The sequence below is a fragment of the Rhododendron vialii genome, chromosome 1a (genome assembly GCF_030253575.1).
Source record: "Rhododendron vialii isolate Sample 1 chromosome 1a, ASM3025357v1".
In the NCBI taxonomy this organism is placed as follows: Eukaryota; Viridiplantae; Streptophyta; class Magnoliopsida; order Ericales; family Ericaceae; genus Rhododendron; species Rhododendron vialii.
Window position 1 is genome coordinate 7,875,252 of NC_080557.1, and position 21,222 is coordinate 7,896,473.

General features: G+C 37.9%; 1 long non-coding RNA gene across 1 annotated transcript; it reads left to right on the forward strand.

The window, feature by feature from the left end:
- The first annotated feature begins 8,364 nt into the window (after positions 1 to 8,364).
- Positions 8,365 to 12,378, forward strand: LOC131315851 (uncharacterized). Its single transcript, XR_009196919.1, has 9 exons — positions 8,365 to 8,579; positions 8,681 to 8,787; positions 8,974 to 9,057; positions 9,269 to 9,605; positions 9,742 to 10,134; positions 10,388 to 10,457; positions 11,036 to 11,241; positions 11,335 to 11,585; positions 12,206 to 12,378. It is a non-coding gene; the product is annotated as an uncharacterized LOC131315851 (long non-coding RNA).
- Positions 12,379 to 21,222: the final 8,844 nt, after the last annotated feature.

Genomic DNA, 21,222 nt, shown 5'->3' on the forward strand with positions numbered 1-21,222 from the left:
ACGTTTGGAAATATTTTTGTTTAAAGACTGTACTTTAGCCTTGTTTGGCTTGAGGCTTAGAAACTACAGTAGTTTTTTTTTTTTTTATCTCTAATTTTTTTGCCTTTTGATATAAAAACGCGGCATATAATTAATTTGATGGAATATCAGATAATAGCTAGGAAGAGCATTAGAAAATTAGGTGTCACATCCTTCCATACATCAAGATAAAAAATATAACGGGCATGGTGTGCTACCCAATAACTTACAAACCTTATGTTGTGCCCCAAGGGATCGAAACCATCAAACACACACACCAAACACAGATACACAAAGTACTTACGTGGTTCTCCAAAATTAGGTATGTCAACGGAGGAAACGGAGCAATTATTAGGACGCTGGAGTTTTACAAGTGAGGTCTCTCACCTCACCACACTCTCATATCTGGCCTACGTACATTGCTACATCCTCACTGGTCTCTCTATTTCCAGATGCCAACTACACAAGGCCTAAGCTCTCTTATGTCCATGGCTCAATGCATTATTTAGAGACAAAATTCATTACGGTGCTGTCCACTTGTTAATTTGGACCCTCCATGTGAAAGGCAAACCCATGTGAGTTTGATAAAGAGGGGAGCCACCACGGCCCCATAGTCAATACCTTATGTCTTCCAAAATAACTTAAAAATGAGCCAGACCATTTTCTGGAAAACTTCATGACTCACTCGGGAATTTGAAGTGCTTGAAGGTATTGTCTTCCTCTCATTGCGAATTGAAAAATCCTAGATCGCCTAGATTTATAGATTTGCCATGTTTTAATCTCAGTCAACGATTCACCAATCAATAACTAATTAAATCAATCGCACAAACGAAAACAACCAAATAATGAACACAATGATATATGTGGAAAACCCTGAAAGGGTAAAAACCACGGGAAGAAATCAAAACATTGTACTCAATATGTAGTCACAAGCGAACTTACCTACGATTGTGAATCCTCACCAATCGCCCTAAGTTCTACATGCCAAATTCTCGTTCATCACACCCAGTGTTTGACCGCCATTGCCTTGAATTTACAAACCTTCTGTTTGCCTCCAAAAATCCACCGAAGGACTTTGAACTTGCCTAGGAATTGTTGGAACATTTTCAAAATATTTAATGAATATTAAATGTGAATATTGGTGAATGGTTTCCATCCAAAAGATGTGTCTATTGTAACAACCCGAAAATTTTATTAATAATAATAATATTTAATTAGTGTTATTAATAAGGAAATTAATTTTTTTATTTTAGATAAATACAAATAAGAATTTTCCTATTATAATTATTCTATTTTAATTTCTTTTAATTGCATGCATGCATTATTACGGAATTCCTTCCATCTCTCCCTCTCCTACTCAACCTCTACTTCCTCTCCACCCTTATTTTCGTCCACCTCAAGCCAAGAGTTAGAATTCCATTAAAACTCTATTTTTTATCAACTTTTATAAAAAATTCTCTTATATATACCCCATTAATCCGACCCTAGGGCATACCACAAAATTTCCCACGCCTCACCAGTCCACAGAGAGAGAGAGAAATCGGAGAAAAATCAAACTCCAATCCATGGAGTTCTAGAGAGAGAAAGAAAGAGAGAGAAAAGTGGGTTTGCATTCCAAAGCCAATCGAAACCCAATTCGACCATTCCAATATGTTCCTACCACTCCTAGCATCACCAAACGTCGGCCAATTTGATCCCAAGGTTCCCCGATCGAAGAAACCGAAGTCGTCTTCCCCAAATTCAAAGTTTCGTTTTAAAATCAATTCGGCCCTAACAAAGGTATTATAATCCATTCCAAACACTCCTCTAAGTATATTAAGTGTTTTTATGCTTAACCCAATAGCCCTCATGGTCCCATGCATCAAAACCGTAGCAAAAAAATGAAAAAAATCAATTCTGGACGCAACCTTGCGGCCGCAAGGTGCGGGCCGCAAGAACCAGTCAAGAGTTTACGGCTAGGCTTCCCACCGCAAGGTCAAACGGTCAGACCTTGCGGTTTCGAAACGACTTTTTGACATCCCGAACACTATTTTTGACCCCCGAACTATTTTTCCTAGACTTTTCACACCCCAAAGATCATAACTTGTTAAGATCATATTTTTTTTATTTGACTATCTATTTATTAAATTATTTATTAGTTATCTATCAAAGTTTACAAACGAAAAATCTTTGCGACCTTCCAAACAACGTTTTAACACCCAAAACAATTTTTTCTAGACTTCTTGCACCTCAAAGATTATATCTTGTTAAATTAATATTTTTTTTATTTAATTTACTATTTATTGTTATTTTTATAGCATTTCTTATCAAAAATTCTTTACGACCTTATAACCTTATTATAAATGCCCGAATAATTTTATTTAGACTCTCTATATTCTGAAGGTGAAATTTTGTTAACAGTAACATATTTTAAATTTATAAATTATTTATTATCTATTTACTTCACTTTCGGCCACTTTATTTAAACGTCTTTATTTAAAATAATCTCGTGACCTTCCGAACCCAACTTTTGACGCTCAATTGGTTGTTTAGGACCTGTAGGACTCTTATTAAGGTCATGATAAATATTTCAATATTTTTATCTAATTAATGTATTTAATTAGTTTTGAATTAATCTATTATCTTAGAATTAATTAATAAGAGCCCAGAAAATTTTCCTTTTAATTTCTTTTAAATATCTTACTTTATTATTGACATTGTGACCATAAAAGATTAAGGGCAACGGCCCATTCATAATAAGTTGCGTGATTACATTGTTTATTAATTATTTTAATTATTATTGATTTGTTGTATATTGCATCGATATTTGATTTGAATGCTAGATTGGACCTTAGAAACATGGGGTGGTGTTACGAAATAGAACTCATCTAGACGATGCTAGACAATAGATAAATTGGAATGTTTTGTTTTTAGATTGCCTGCAGGCGGGATTTTGAGAGGTGATGAGTTGGATGTGATGGTTTGAAACTGGCGAAGTAAGCCCAGTATTAATTGATGAATGATGATTGGCAAAGTAAGCCCAATGATGTATGATATATTGATACTGGCAAAGTAAGCCCAGTGATGATTGTGAAGTGGTATATAAGATAAGCGAACCCTAGTTATGATTCGGGCATGATAAGCTTTCTTTTGTTGTAATGAGAGGGATACACGCTAGGTACATAACTGAAGTGCAATCCGCGACAACAAAAGAAAGTGAGCTCATGGGACAGGGCATAGCTAGCGGTTGGGGAGGAAAGATCTCGCGGAGAGATCTTAGATTTCACATTAGGTTATGGATAGTAATGAACTGGCTTATGTAGAGAATATTTGTTTGGCTTCTTCGATTCAATATTATCTTGTTACCTGCTAACTGTAAAGTAAGAAGGGTAGTTGGGTTGGATTATACTACGGGGTGAACTTGTTCACTCAGGTACGGATTGCCTGGCTTCCGTGCCAGATTTTGCAGATAATCCAGAAGAGACACCAAATCCCGAAGGTGAACAATTTTATGCTAAAGAGAACCCAGAGGTGGGAGCTGAGCCAGAATATGCTTGGGATCCGTATCAAACCTAGAAGATGGCTCTGTTATTTTGTTCAGTCTATTACCACAAAGACTATTTTCAGTATTTCTACGATAATTTGTAATAGACGAAACTTTAGGGTGAATTATCCGGTTTGGATCTTGAATTTTAATTCAATGAATTTTTAGAAATCAAATTTTAAACTTCCGGTTTTATTTTCAAAATCGGGGCGTTACAATTCAAGTTAAATGAATAGACATGATCTAATCAAAAGGTATGACTATTTGGATTAAACCAAGAGATGTGATATTTGGCTAACAGTCATGATCCGTGCCTAAATAAGGGCAATGGGTTCTACCAGTTGGAAGAGAGATAATCAGAACCATTCTAATTGTTGTTTCTCTCGGGAATTATCTCCTACGTTTATACTTGATGGGCTCGCAAAATCCGAAGGTATTCGGGTCTCTCTTTGTTCGTGCATAAGGCAATTAGACAACAGTTGGAGACTGGGCTTCAATTTATCTTGGAGGCGGCTTCACTGTAACTCTATGCACACCAGATTCTCTCGAATTGGTGGGGGCGAATATCGTCTTAAGGACAGCGACATTGTAACGTGACTTGAAACATCTCTGGTTATCCTCTTTCATCGGCTATGACAACTTTTGCACCAACAGGAATCCACCTAGGGCTTTTCTTCAAAGATTGATTGTTGTTGAAGTAGAAAACCCCTTGAAGTCCTTGAACGTATTCTCTTCCTCTCATTGCAAATTCCAGGGATCCATTCCTATGTCTATCGCAACCTTACGCACCTCACACTGCCAACTTGATCATTGTTCGTACATAATGTTCCATGATCATTGTGGAAGTGGAAATTATCGACAGTGCCCATGCCATGTCTTGTGTTTGTGTCGTGTCGTGCTTATGCCCATGCCTAGTCGAGCTTAGTAAAGGTAAAGATTAAAGAATCAAACACAAATTGTCAACATAGTTTTGCAGTTCTCAGCTATCATTTTCTGTATTGTGCATGTTGAATCATATTTTTTTATGATAAAGAAATAAAAGAATTCAACGATTCAACGCAATCAAAGTAGAAAGATCAAAACTCATTTCTAATGTAATTAGATTATGGATCAATCTTATTTATACGTACATAGAAATGGCAAGTATGTGCCAGTGTCGTGCTTGTTCTATACATTTGGTTTAACGACCAGCACCAGGGGAAGTAGTTTAAAAACTCTCAACCTTAATGACAATTAATGAATTTGAGGGGCTGGTCCCAAAGTCGTTGGTGCATTGCAGAAGTCTTGAGGTGCTAGATCTTGGAAGAAACAACTTTTCTACCGAATTTTCCCATCGGTTGGAACATCTGCCAAAACTTCATATCATAATCTTGCGATCTAACAAATTCCATGCACCCATGCCGACTTGGAAGACCAAATTTCCCTTCCTGGGCTTGCGAGTAATTGATATTTCGGAAAACAATTTTACTGGTCTTTTTTGTCAAAATAATAATTCAAAAACTTTCAAGCTACGATGAATGTGGAATTTGTGTTTACACGAGTGGTGAATTCTATGATTCATTGAGAATTGTATTAAAGGGGATGAACCCTTGAAATGGAAAAAGTCATCACCATTTTCGTATCCATTCATTTATCAAGAAAAATAAATTCAAAGGTGAGGTCCTGAGATCATTGGAAGGCTAAATTCAATCCGAGGACTCAACTTATCTCACAACAGCATTGCAGGTCCTATACCAAAGCTAGTAGGGAATTGGACCTCACATCAAACGAGCTCACCGGGGAGATCTCTCAACAGGTTATGTGTTTGACATCTATTGCAGTCCTAAAACTTCTGCATAATCAACAAATGGGACCGGTACCTCGAAGCAAGCAATTTGATACATTTTCGAATGATTCTTGCATCAACAACTGGGCGTTCTATGGATCGAGCTCCATTGTCAAATTCTTTTTCTTTTGTTTTTGACGATGAAATTGAATTGTTATCATCCATGTGAAGATGGTCAAGGAAACAATAAGTGGCTACTCAACTTTAGCTTTGGCATTTTAGGTCTTGATGTTAGACATAATTTGGATTTGGAAGTTTTATATAATATCGAGATTCAATATTGGTAAGGCACTGCAATAAATTTACTACATGTTTGATCGTCGTGGATAGTACGAAATCTGCCTCCTTCTTAACATGTCATGTCCGTGTTGTGCCCATTCCAACCTAGCCCAATTTACACTTCTAGGGCTGGAAAAAAAATGGAGAAACATATTTCAGGTACCTCATCTCAATTGATTTCAGGTACCTCATCTCAATTGATCAGGCGGGATACAAGGGTTGGTCTTGTTTGGTTGCACATAGCCTTAAATTGAGCACATGACAGAGTTTATTCTCTTGAACTTTTTTGTATTTGTACGGTTTTTGGGCATGGAAGGTTAATAAGCTCTGCTTTGAGCCTCTATTCTGAATGTGGTGGAAATAACCTTATCAAACATTTTGGAGAGAAACTTACTTCCGGTGGAGCCGTAAACAAGTGTTTTGCAGCAACGATCAATCGTGATCGTCCAAAAGTATTTTGAACAGTCTAGATTTTAATGAAACTTTTCCGTCCAGACCGTCCAAAACTTTTTTGGACGGCGGAGATTGAGGGTTGTAAACAAGAACCTCTCCGCCTTTCCAAAAAAAAAACAAGAACCTCTCTAAACAATTAAGATTTTCTCAACATTTTGACTGTCATTTCTCACCTAATGGATGCCCTGTACACAGTCTTTGAAAGTGTATGCTTTGAGACTAAATTGTTTTAAGAGTCAAGTCGTCCTTTTCGGGCAATTTCGTAGGTTAGGCAGAGGAGGATGAACGAGTAGCATTATGAGTATCTGCTTTTAAGACTGTATGAAGAAGTAAGGCTTCCATAATTAAAATTTTAAAAATATCCCATACTTTGGGACGAATAAACGGAGTTCTCATTTATAACTTCAAAAATGTTTGTCGCGACCAACTATTAATTGCCACTACCCATCGGGGTTGTTCACAAGACGGGTCTACAACATAGGGTTTAATAGGTGTTCGTGGTAGGTTGGGCTTTTCAACATTTCCCGAGGTGAGAATTGGGTAGAATTCTTTGATGAAGTATTGTCGTGTCTCACTAGGCTTATCAATAAGTTTTCCTAAATAACAACACTGCTGAAGAGTCACCTATTAGATTAGATTCATATGTAAGCAAGATATTTTTCATTTACGAATTCAAAGAATAACTAAATTAAGAGGTTAATTATAAAGTAGATAGTACACTTATAAAATATATTTTTCTTTATAATTGGTTCCAAAGACTAAATACATTTGAAAACGATGCAGGTTTAGTCCTAGTGATTGATTACCTGGTATATGTGGGACAAAAACAATTAACAAATAAATGGGGACAAAAGTATATGTGGGACAAAAACAATCTATATAATAAAACAGAGCTGAATTTGAATCCAAAAGACAACCAACGCTCCAGATTTATCTTCATACCTACATAAATCTCTACCCTTCATTCTAAAAAGGCATTTTGGTAAATACCTATTTAATCCAAGGGTTATCATCAGTGTGGTCTCCCCCAAAAATGCTTGACCGATTCTTAGTCCTAAAATAATGGGTTGCCCCAAGCGTAGGGCTGAGACCGACGCAGCATAATATCCGGTAAGTCCGGAGTCGAATCCACAAAGACGGTGATGTGTGCTGACTAAAAACTCGGGTTGTTATAATTTAAACGGGCTCTTAGGTAGCCACCCTTTGTCGTTTGATAGAAATTAACTAAAAACTAGAAATTGATTGTACTTTTCAGATAATTAAAAGAAGGTATGATCGTAAGGTTCATAGCACTCGCAACCAGTCCGGGTTAACCTGCTCTGTTTGGAGTTCTTAAAAGCGTTTAATTTTAGGTCGAAAAAGATACCCTGCAAGATGCGAGACCCTAAGGTCACCGTATACCCATGCGCAGCGAAGAATGAGTTTTGGACCCCCATCCCCCCGTTCACATGGGCTCCGACAATGCCCAGGTTCGTCCGCAGGAAGTATTTTACCAATCTAAAATTATTCTTTTTACATTTTTTTATTTCTAAACAGGAGAAGTTCTCATCCGAACCGATCACGGCGTGCTAATCACCCCGCGACCTTACCTATAAAACTACTCACTAATCATTATGCAAGAAACAGAAGAAACCCTGAATTGAAACATACTTTTACTACGCGAGATGAAAAATAAACAAGAAATCTAAGTTAAACAAGAACAAACAAGCAACTTTTATAAAGAACATAAATTAAAACAAGTTACCAGAAGATATGAATAATTGAACAAGACTTTAAATAACTTGAATGAAAAACACTGAAAGAAAACTAAACAATAATCAAACCACAGAATCGGCAGCAGCCCCCGTCCTTTTTTTCCTTTTGTTTTTTTCCACGGCAGGTTCCGTTCTTTTTTCCAAAAGCTGCCGACCCCCATTCTTCAGTAGGTCAAATTGTATATATAGAGATTGAATACTTAAATTACACAAAGACTCTTTGACTTTGTCTAATATTAAATTAATCATCCAAAATTTTAATGCACTTCGCACTTCGATCCCAAACTTCTTTAAAATCTTCTTTTTATTCAAAATCTCGGACAACGGGCTCGAGCAACCTATAAACATAAAAAGCATAAAATAAAAATCAATTAACAAAAATAAAGGACTAATAAATGTAGATTGGAGGGCCAAAATATACATATTTTGGCACTTATCATCTCCCCACGGGAAACCCCAGCCGCACCACCACAGACCCTCTCGACTCTCCCTCTCGCTCTTCTCGATCCCTCTCTCTCCCTCACACCCACGGCACCGCCGCAAGCCCTCGGGAATCGAATCCCAGTCGCTCCTCTCTGGCTCTTCCTCTCTCTCTCCCTCTCTCTAACCAGTCACTGATCTTGACCTGCTGCCGATCCCGATTGGACACCACTAAAACCGTCGACCGGCGCGATCGAGGCTCTCAGGCTTTGAATCGATGGTATGTAGTTCTTCTTCACCTCAAAAGGTTTGAAATCTCAGTATCGCACGAAGGTTTCACATCTTTCACTAAAAAAAAACTACGAGTCTAGGGTTTATTCACTAAATACTTGATTCATGTTGTCGTAGGTAAGGTTTTTCTCTCTCCAAGGGATTTCTTCTCTTTCCGAGAATCACCACCTGTGGCCGATCGAACATTACGCTCACCCAAGTAGCGGGAACAGCCGAGGTCAAAGGTAACCACTTTTCTACCAAGTGTTGAAAAAAATACTTGAATCGATGGATTTTGTTTTTCATAATCGCTTTCCATTTGCTTATAGATTTGACTATGTGGGGTTATTTTTTTCTCTGCTTCTTTATCCTTAAAAATAAAACCAAATATAATTTAATTTTTAAAGTTGTTTTGAGACCAAATATGATAGCTTGATCAGGATTTTACTGAAGAACAGAACACTCAAGCTGCAAGCAAGGGCTGATGCCTATCCTTTTTTGTGCGTCATGAATAGGTTTGTAGTTCACAGTTCCTGGGCTCATCCCTGACTATTACTACCAAATGCTTTAACAGCTGCCCGTGTTGAGTTTTACTTCTAGCTTAGTGTTCGGTTCAGAGAGGCTGATTTTCAGAAACTTAGTGTTCAGTTCTACTGTTTTCAACATGAGGGGCCTTTATAAGTTAGCTTAGTGTTCAGTTCTACTATTTTTCTTTTTTGTTTACAGTGCGTTGCTGATGGAGTGTTCTTCGCTGAGCTGAACGACGTGTTGACGAGAGAGCTAGCGGAGGTCAGGGTAACTCCAATGCAAATTGAGGTCTCCATCAGAGCCACTCGCTATCAGAACATCGGTGATTATTCCCTGATTGATCGCACATGATTTTTTTCTGTTTATATGTTTTGTGTTTCAAAATTAGTCCTGGATTCAAAATCGTTGCTTTCCTTGCGTCTGTTCTTTAGTTCCCCATTGCTCTAGATGTTATGCTTTAGAAGAAGAGAGCAAACTCTAGATGTTATTTGACTGGAAGTTATGGTAAAATCGAAAGTAGTTTAGATATGGTATGGTAAAGTGTCAACCAGTTCAATTTATTCACCATGGTGTAGTAATGGTACTGTCTTCCATTTGGAAAACCTGAAAAGCTGCAACTTTTCCATATCAAGGTTTGTTTTTTTATTTTTTGTCTTTCATTGGGTTTTTAGGGTTTGTTTTGTCTGTGTATTGCTCATCAGTGGATGTTATTTAAAAGACTTATGAAGTGGGCTTTAAGGGTTTGAAAATGATTGGAGAGGTTGGGGTTTTGAATACACTAGGGATTGGAGAGGTTGGGATTTTGAATACACTAGGTATCGGAGAGGTTGTTAAAAATATTCCGAGTCCTGTTCTTGAACTTTATGTACACAAAGTGGAAGCTTGGTAGTATTACAGAAATCAAAATGTAAGCTTCCATAAGTAATGCACCAGCTTTAATCAAATACACTATATTTATTGGTTACCTGTAGCAGTCTTTTTATTGATAACCAAATCGTTTCTTTTGATTTCAGTTTTCTTAAAGTTCCCCTCAGTCATAGAACGCCGACATCAGCGTGCTACAGGTTCTACCTCTCTCTCTGTCTCTCTCTCTCTCAAACTGCATTACTTTCTGATTTGGAGTGTATTGATAGCTCACTGCCTGTTTGATGAAATGTCTCAAAGGATTCCTTAATAAATACATACTGATGTTCTTAGTCTAAATGGGAATTTATACTTTCCCTGTGCGGCTTCGTTTTTAGCTTGGAACTGTTTTTTCTTAGTTTACGAGTTTTTTTAAGAATTAACTGATTGATTTGGTTTTGTTGTAATTTGTAGATGAGCCAGGGAAGCAGATGAGAGGTGATGTTAAGATTAAGAACACTAGCAGTTCTCATGTGGCTTCAAGGTATTGATGCTTACTTTGATGTTTTTAATTTGTTCAGATGTTTTGTATCCAAATGCAGTGATTAGTGACTGCAAGTAGATCCTAATCATAGATTTAAGTATCATCAGTTATGTAGCAGTTTTTCAGTCTTTTTGTACCGATTGTTTGGTTACTTGAAGCCTTTTTTGTATTGTGTGCTTTATTGCCAAGTCTTTTACTCCATGTTCCGGAAACTGGAAGCCATGGTAATCTTATTTTGGTTGTTATCTCATATGCATTTAACTGTTAACTCAAAGGTGATGAAGTAAAATGCCACTGCTTTCTCATTCAGAACTGAAGCGTGTTCTATTTTCTATGACATTGTGCATTGAACTCTCAAACCACAGGGTTGTTTGTATTGCTCATGAAGTATATTTTTTAAGTATTTTCAAGCATAGGCAATATGCTAAAAACACTCGAATTGTTGACTACATTGTAATGCGCATTTTATATATGGATTTTGAAGAATCACAATGTGGTTAAAAACATAAATTTTGCTTTGATTTGTGATTAGTGGTTGGCACAGAAAGTTTTGCTAATAATTGTTATGTTGTTAATAGGAGGTTTATGTGAGTGAAAAAACTGATGCTGGGAGGAAGGTATTGGCGATGAGATGCCAATGACCCACTTATCACCAGTGGAGATCGAGAAGGAATGAAGGATGATGGTGCCACGGCCGGTGGCGGTGGTCATGATAATAAGGGTCATGCAATTGGCAATTCAAGCAGCTCCAACGGCTCAAGCAGCGATTCATCCTCATCAAGTGGTAACATCTAAATTCCTTATTTTCTTCCTCTGTGGAAATAGTTGGTGAAATTTTTTGTGGAGTGGTTATGTGATCATGAGGGATTGTGTGCAGATTCTGAATCTGGGAGCTCTTCGGGAAGTGATTCTGATGCGGATGATGCAAAGTCAGATGATGCAGAGTCGAGGGGCTGAGAGACCAAATAAGTTTTAAAGACTTGAATTAGGAGTGAGTGATGATGATTGAAGAAAACAAGGGTCTGAATTCTTTCCTTTGGGAAAAGAAGAGCTATAAATCTACGGGCCACTGCCAATTTCATTCCGGCCAACTCCTTCCGAGCTTGCAAGGCTTACTTCAGCAACGAGGTCAGATCTCCGTTCATTTTTTCCTCCTTTGATTTCGACGATGAATGTACAAAAAAGAGTAAGTCTTTATTTTGCATATGGTGAAATTCAATCTAATTCGTATCTATTGGCATAACTTTCGATCGAAATCGTTCGATTTTATCGTAGTCATGGGTAGATTATTAGTATACTTCAGCATTGAGGTCTTTTGCTTACGTAGCAAAGCAATTGATTGAAGATATTGGAGTTTGTCATAGGTATAGTCAGATGATAGATGAACTGATTTTTCCACTTGGGTAACAGATAGCTAGACAAGTATTGGATTTTTTAGGATTAAGAGCTGCCTTAGTGGACCTGTTAGTGAGTGCATTTCTGTCACATTGTAAATCATGGAATCCTCACGAGTACATGAAATGATCCAAGTTTGTTTGCTTTGATTGGAGAGATGATGTCAAAAGTTCAATATTAGACTGAAAGTAGGATTGTGAACATCACAAAAATTATGTTTTTCGTTTGTCGTATGTGATTTAGGAGGGTGAACATCACAAAAATTATGTTTTTTGTTTGTCGTATGTGATTTTGGAGGTTTAATTTCCATAGTCAATAACTAAATTAGTTTATTTATTTTTACATTTGTGCAGAAATACCACTCAAGTACGTTAAATTGCGAGGTTTTAGATCCACAAGTATTCACTTATTATGCAGAGCATTGGCTGATGTGCTTAGATTTGTACTTATATTGTTAAATGCAGAGCACTGGTTGGTGTGCTTAGGTTTATACTAATATTGTTAAATGCTCTGGTGTACTTAGATTTGTACTTATATTGGTAAATGCGGAGCACTGGCTGGTGTGCTTAGATATGCTCTAATATTGTTAAATGCAGAGCACTGGTTGGTCTTATGTTGTTAAATGCAGAGCTGGTGTGTTTAGATTTTTACTAATTTAGTTGATGTAGAATACTTGCTGGTTGGTGTTCTTAAATTTATATGCAGAGCACTGGCATGCACATGTTTTCTGTTTCGTTTTTGCAATAAAATAGCCATGATCGAGTGACATGTGACACATAAGAACAAAATAGAAAACATGTGCACGGGTTATTGTTTTTCGCTTAGTTGAATTTGTTGGTCATGGGTTGACATATTGCGCGCGAGTCAAGTTTTTATTTGCATGTGCTGATTGTTCGAGTTTGGCTTCAGGCATTGACATGCACTAGCAACGTGCATGTAGGCACATTGCGCCGTGCCTTCAGGCACGGGCATTCGCTAGTTAACAAATAAATGGGGACAAAAATAGACGGGCAAAGTGAACTCGTATACTTTCATTAGGCTAGCTAGGAGGACAAAAGAGAAAAATGCAGAAAATAATATTCCAAGAAAGTATGTTTGGAGTCTTTGGAATGGATCAAAGTCATTGGGAATATTAAGGGCTTATCATCGACATCGACCAAGACAATTGGCACAACCATCCAATGGCCAAGCCAAAAAGGAATCATCCAATGACCAAGACTTAATGTCAATAAATTCAGTGAAGATCTCGTGCTACTCCACCTATAGACGAATAACATTTGGCACCATTCATGATTCATTTACCTCAAACCAGTTATGGACTAAAATAATGAACTTTCACCATTATGATTAACAAGGTGCCCCCACTAGCTAATATTCCTGAATCTGTCCCTACACACCTTGAATCAGCGATCTCTAACTCGTCGAAAACCCGTGGTCCATCCACCAAGACCACCACCGAAGAGATGGAATTTCGATCTCGGAGATGGGCCGGACCAAAAATGGGCATAGTAGGGACTGTTGCTGTGTTTTGGGCCATAACAGGGCCCCTGCTTCCCCGATATAGAAGGCCCAAAGGTAGTGGCCCATCTAAGCTGATGGCCCACAATCTCTAGTGATTGAATTGCTTTTTTTGAACAGCAAAAAAATTTCATTAATCTTGAAATTGTTACAAGACTAATAGGAGTAAGGAAACGTCCTGTTCAGAAGAACACTCAGTCCAATCCGAGACCCAAACCAACGATTGAAAGGAAACCAATCGAGGACACCCATATGGAACGAAGCCCAGACACCCAATAAGGGTCTAAAAACCCAAATCAAACAATATAACACAAAGAGGCCTAAAAATGCCCAAATCAAACAATAACGCCCAACAAGTGAGCCAAGCCCAGTCCAAAACCCATAGAGAAGAACTTGACCCAAGCCCAAACCCCAACCCAAATACAAACTCCACTCGCCACTGCTCACACCAGACCAAGTGATTGAATTACAAATCGATCAGAATCGAACCACCCAAAAATCTTGGAACTTCCCGAATCGCTTCCCTCGCTGCCTTCATACTAAAGTCATGGATCGCTGCCGAATCTTGGCATGCCTTTGCATCGTCGGCTTTATTGCTACATTTACGTAATAACTTATTAGTTTTATTCTTTTACATAATAACTTCATAGGACCCGTCGTGTTTGGGGGTGTAAACCTAACAAATCTTCTTATGTTAGATTTATCACATACGGAGTAATAGTCTCGCAAGTCCCTTCCATCACAAGTAACTGTACCTTTACGTCTAGTCTGTTTAGACTAGGCCATGAGGCCATTTGACAATTTCTTCTTGGGTATTCAGCACTGGAATTTGACAATTTCTTCTTGGACTGAACTTATCTTACAATAGCCCTATAGGTCATATACCATAGCTATTAGGAAATTGACAAAGCTCTAACGGTTAGACATATCATAAAACAAACTCACAAAGGGAGATCCCTCAACAGGTCACAAGTTTGACATCTCTTGCAATCCTAAACCTTTTCACATAATCAACTAAAAGGATGGATACCTCGAGGCAATTAAGCAATTTGATGCATTTTCAAATGAATATTCTTACATCAACAACTCTGTGTTATGTGGATCTCCATTGTCAAATGGATGCAGCAATTTGGGGGCACCAGAACCACTAACCTCGATGGTACAACAAGAAAATCATTCACAATGTTCAAGTGGATTTGGTTTGGAAGTTGCAAGTATTGCTCGGTTATGGATTTGGACTTGTCATGGGCTATCTTATGCTCTCTGAAGGACGACCTCAATGGTTTGTCAAGTTGATTGAAGACGTCGGAAACAATAGTTGGAAGAGGGTGAAAAAGCAAATTAAAGAAATTAGTCAATGCAAATGTTGTATGTTGAGTAAAACTTGTTTGTTGGTTATGGATGGTATTTGGCCTCTGCTTTAGGAAAAAATTTCTTAATCTAATCGACTGTTTATTTCTAGTGTTCAAAATGCTATTGTTGAAACTCTTGTATCTGATTTTATCAAAGATAAGTTGCGTTACCTCAAAAACACAAAACTTGCATGTGGAAAATGTCAAGGAAATTGAACTTCCGGATTGACATTCCAGCTTTTGGCATTATGCTACAAATTTGCTTTTCAACGTATTGTATTTAGAATTGGTAGGACGCTGTAAAAAATAGCTCAGTCTGTTCTTCCTAATGATGTCTACTAATAAATAGCTAGCCACTATTGCATTCATCTTGTCTTAGTCTTGCAAGTACTTCTCTTTCTATCATTTTTTTTTTTTCTGAGTTGTGCATGTTGAATGCATTTGAGATGATAAAGACGTAAAAGGATCGATATGCAAGTTACTCATTTGATTATAAAAGATCAAATCTCATTTTTGTGTAATCAAGTTTAATGGATCAGTCTGATTTATAGTTAAATATAAATTATATATCCCTATTCGTGTTATGCATGTGTCATGCTCGTGCTTTTCCATGCCTGTGTTGCATTCCCCAAAATGACAGCCCAACTTGGCTATTGAAGTTTCCACATCGTACCGTGCTAGCCTGTACCTTATTGTGCCTACTTCTTAACGTGTCATGCCCACATTGTGCCCGTTCTAGCCTAGCCTGTCACACCCCAAAAATGAGAAGTGACCGGCCATGAATCATGAGACTAACCCATGGAACATGCAGCCTAAATAAATTAAAGTAACTGAAATTCAATTGATCGCTTTTCATTATTAATCAAATCCAAAGCCTAATATGTCTCATCATAAACATGGGGCACAACCATCTCATGAACCAAACAATATCCAGTGATCCAACAATAATAAAAAGAATTTGTTATCTGACAATTGTTTCGAATGCGGAAGCAACTTTTAAAATAAAACTAGAATGAGACACCCTAAGGAGATCAACAAATAAAATCCCCAAGATGCCGCTAGAGTCCTTGCCTAACTTCCCAACTTGCCTGAAAAAGAAGTTGGAATAAATCTGTCAGCTGACAAGCTCAGTAAATGACAAAGCATGTATATTAGAATAAGGTTCTGAAATAGGAATCAAAATAATTTATCATGTCAACATAGTTTGACATCTGTGGTGAATAACAAAATATAAACCAACCCAATGAACAATTCAACCAATGACTTAATGTTGATCACAATACAGTATCCAACCACAATGAGGAACCACAACCAATACCAAATAGTACCAAGTGCCAGTGAATAAATATCTCAAAATTAGATCCAATATCGAAACTTAGAGTTACCATGAGTAGGCAGCCCGTAGAACTTTTCCCTAAGAATGATCCGGTCAATAACAATCGTTGAGCATTAGGGTCACCAGCCTAATTCGGTCTCTTCCCTAATGGCCAGAGTCACCCGCACACAGAGGATTAATTTCCCTGAACTTCCAAAATATGTTCCCACTCGATATCCACAAAGTTCTCACCAAAAGATTATTCGATCAACAAATGGTTTCACCGATACCGCATGCCAATTTCATATAATCAAATATAAATAATATGTGTTTCCAATTTCAATAATAAATTTTCCAAAATAACAATTTAAGGGACATGGAGAAGTTCGAAAGTACGTAACATGCTTAATCACTCACCTGGATTCAATAGTAATGCAATCGAACACGCAAAAGAACACTAACCTGAACAAAAGAGCAAAGCATGGAATGACTAACTATGCAAATACACACCGAGTACATACAGAATATCAATTCCTATTAAAATAAACCTAACCTAATCCTAATTACTACCACCAGTAACCACCAAAAATACAAAACCCAACTCATGCCTCCAATTCCACGTGCAATTCATCACCCGAACCGACACATCACCATCACCCTAAGCACAAATCTTGACACCTGCTCACACCCATATCTCCCACAACATCCACCACTACTCCAATAAGTCAAATAGGATTAGAAGGAAAACCATTGGTGCCAAACCCATGAAAGACAAAGAATAATTATGAACGGCAAACAACCCAATTAACCTCACAATATATAATACCATTATCTTATACCTTCCAAAAGTCAAGCCTTACCCCAATCCATGGATGACAAAGAATAGAAAAGGGACAGGAATAAAGGGAAACAAGTGCCGCTTACCCGATCATGAATCAGCCGAACTCAAACGTGTCTGAGGCTTTTGCCTTTCCCACACAAAGTTCTCTCAAACTTCTTATCTCAGACGTTCTCTCCAAATAAAAACCCTATTCCGTGAAGATATCTTCTAACTTTCTAAAACTACCCACTACTCCCTATATTATAGCTAATTAGTTAATTAGAATAAGATAGAACGTAACATAATTTATAAAATTACCATCCATTACCACTAGTTTACCCAAAATCAATTTCATACCCCAAATATTACAATCGTGTCAACAATATCCATAGCGCGGACAAATTAATTAGTTGGCCGGGACCCAATCATAACACTAATTAATAACGGCTATATAACTATTTAAATAAATGAAAAAGCTAGGCCGTAACATAGCCCAATTTACACTTCTAGGGCTGAAAAAAGAATGGGGAAACATATTTCAGGTATCTCATCTTAATTGATGGGGCGAGATACAAGAGTTGGTCTGGTTTGGTTGCACATTGATAGCCTTAAAATTGAGCACATGGCATTGGCAGAGTTTTTTCTTTTATATTTTTTTTATTTGTACTTTTTTGGGCTTGGAAGGTTACTAACAAGCTTTTGCTCTCTTTTTTTCTCAGCAAACGAAACATATATATTAACTCGAAAGGGTACATCGAGGGGGACTTGAACGACGTAAGCTAAACTGTAACGCCCCAAGCAGACCACTGGCCCAATACCTTGATTTTGATCCACAAGCCACACCACATGGCCCAAAAGCTTAAGCCCAAGGTACTAGTAGTAGCCCACAAGGTTTGTTATATGCCCAAGATCATCCATGTAGACTTCCGTTGTGGGACGGCGTGTTACAATCTCCCCAACTTTATAGCCTCGCGCCCTTGCGAGGGGTTGAGCACTATAATCACTGATACAAATCAAACCAACAACCAAATCAAATCAAACTCCAAAGCCCACATGGTCGTGCACATGGATGGCTCTGATACCACTTGTAACGCCCCGAGCATACCACTGGCCCAGTACCCTGATTTTGATCCACAGGCCACACCACATGGCCCAAAAGCTTAAGAATATGATACTAGTAGTAGCCCACAAGGTTTGTTATATGCTCAAGATCATCCATGTAGACTTCCGATGTGGGACGGGGTGTTACAATCTCCCAAACTTTATAGCCTCGCGCCCTCGCGAGGGGTTGAGCACTATAATCACCAATACAAATCAAACCAACAACCAAATCAAACCAAACTCCAAGGCCCACATGGTCGTGCACATGGATGGCTTTGATACCACCTGTAACGCCCCCAGCAGAACACTGGCCCAGTACCCTAATTTTGATCCATATGCCACACCACATGACCCAAAAGCTTAAGCACAAGGTACTAGTAGTAGCCCATAAGGTTTGTTATATGCCCAAGATCATCCATGTAGACTTCCATTGTGGGACGGGGTGTTACATAAACAAACTTATACATTCAAGCAGCAAAAATAGAAAATAAAACCACGCCCCTTACAATGACTTCCAACAGAAAATTGGAGGAAAAACAAACACCTCATACACCACTGCAAACACTCTTTACAGTTTCAACATTCTAATTCCATCCAAAAAAAAACCTTAAATTCCTCGACCGTGTACACCTTAATGTTGAACTTTGCCTTTATCCACATAGCAACTCTAGCTTTAATCTGCTCACCCACAACCCTAGCTCTTGATGTGGTGTTGTTAAAAACATAATCATTTCTCGCCAACCATAAAGACCACAACGTCGCAAAGAAAGTAACTTCCCACAAATTTTTCTCCAAATTTCTGAATCTACTTTCCATCCACCACCCGAAATGAGCTTCCAGAGATGTGGGACACACCCATCTCAAATGCCACCAGTCTAGAATCTGTGACCAAACATCCCACGAAAAGTGACAGTGCAAAAATAGGTGTTGCGGAGTTTTCAAATGCAACGAACGAAAAGGGCACTGAGTAGATTGACCCTCTGGAATCAAATTTCTACCCAAAAGCACAGAATGCGTAGCCACCTTGGATTGCAAAGCCATCCAAGCGAAGATTTCCACCTTAGGGGGGCTAAGGTTCTTCCACAGAGCTCCCAAACTCGGATTTCTTGAGTGCTCATTGCTTTCCCACTGATTGTACACCAATTTAACCGAGCTAGAACCGATTATCCGAGGACCATCTCCAATTCAAGAGATCAATTTGGACGAGTCTAGAAAAATTGGTTGTAACTTCTGCTTTAATTCCTCCACTTGAAGAGATTCCCAATCGCGTAAATCTCAACTAAAAAACAGATTCCATCTATCCATTCCAATGCCATCCGAAATTGCACTGACAACTGCTTCTTTTTTAGTAGAAATTAGATACAGACGGGGATACTCCTCCCTAAGAGTTGTGTCCCCCAACCATACATGGTTCCAGAAAGAAATCTCCAAACCGGAACGAATTTGGATTCGAAAACCCTCCTGGATGATACTTCTGATACACGAGGACACTTCCCCAATTGCACAGATATCCCCCCATAAATTTGAGGCCCTACCAGAGATTGGTATACTAGGAAACTAGCAACCCTACTCCAAATTAAATTGTACTTCCCTTTGATCACCACCCTCACCCACAATGAATTAGACTCCTTATTAAACCACCACTTGGCTAGAAGGGACAAATTTTGCACGAACAAATTCTTCACTCCCTAGACCCCCATTCTCCTTTTTCTTGCAAATCACCTCCCATTTAACCAGGTGGAGTTTCCTCTTGTCTATCGTGTCCCCCCAAAAAAATTTCCTTTGAATTTTCTCCAACGATTTTGCTACTGCCACTAGCATTTTAAAGATTGACATAAAGTATATAGGTTGATTGACAAGAGATGAATTGATCAAGGTGAGTTTACCCCCAGTAGAATTGTATCTTCTGTTGGGTTTTTCTCAAAAACCATTGCGGAAAATATATAGTTTCAAAAAAAATTGTTTCAGATCTACTTCTTACGTGTGCGTAAAGTTTCAGGAGGAAGGGTTAGGGTTTTACCTTTTCGGAGTTCAAAAACAAAACCCTACTTTTGGTTATGAAAAGATTGATTCCTTCTTGCTCCTTGCACCCCAAAAATCTTCAACCCTATGACCCAAGAGAAAACAGCCAATACGGTTTGTGGGAACCCTAGAATATTCCTCCCTTCTTTTAATCTCTCAATTCTCTCTCAATATCTTGTAGGAGGAAAAATTGTCGTCTCCTACATGAGAGAATTAGAGATATATTTATAGGGATAAATTTACTTGGCCAATAAGTCAATCTCTTGTTGGGCTAGGGTTGGGACCTATGGGCTTCTTGAGGCTTAGCTAAAATTGGACTCACGCTCTCTCATCTCTATGAGTGGTGGCCCAATTAAACCAAAATTAATTCCACTATATAATTATGGCTGAACTCTAGGCCTCAAGAATATTAATATATTGTTCCTGATAAATGCCAATACCGTAATGTCGAACCCCTTCACTATGTAATGTCCATAAGTAGCAATTGGTCATAATAAACAACTGTCACACCAAAGCATACTTATATTTTAATTCCATTGAATACTAGTTCACCAACTTTTAGTCTAGAAAAACATTTTAATGAACGCTTCATTAAAATGACTAGTACTAGGTTTCAAAGACTAATCCAGTGAACTAACTCAAGGGGACACTATACTCTATAATTAAATAGAGAGTGAATTCCATCTTGAAAATAATATTCTCATAGTCCTAACATAAATCACCCAACCCACCGAGGTGTTGATCGAGTTAGACCTCACTCATTGGTGACTCAAAGTGACATAGGCTAGAATTTTAAGTTCATTAACTTTCTCTGGATTAAGAGTGAATTACAATTAGCATTATAAGATTCACACTTAAGTGGACAGTGGTTAAAATAGTGTGAGTCTTATGATGGTCCTTCAGTGTATACCAAATACACCAACATATTAACTTGAAGTCTTTCACTTCAATAATTGAGATGGATCATTCTATCTAATAGAAGTTAATCATGTTGCAATCGATCTGATAGATAGTCCATTCTTATTAGCAATTGTGAATAGTTCAAATTACAAACATTGGTGATTTATATCTCCCGTAAGTAAATCACATTTACATGCATAAATCATATTCAATGTAATTTGGGACTTTTATATTCATTTCATGAACATTCATCTCATGAATTATATCCAATGTATGAAACAAAGCATTTCAGAATAATAAAATAAAACTCTAATTGATAATATAAATAAACAAATAATAGTT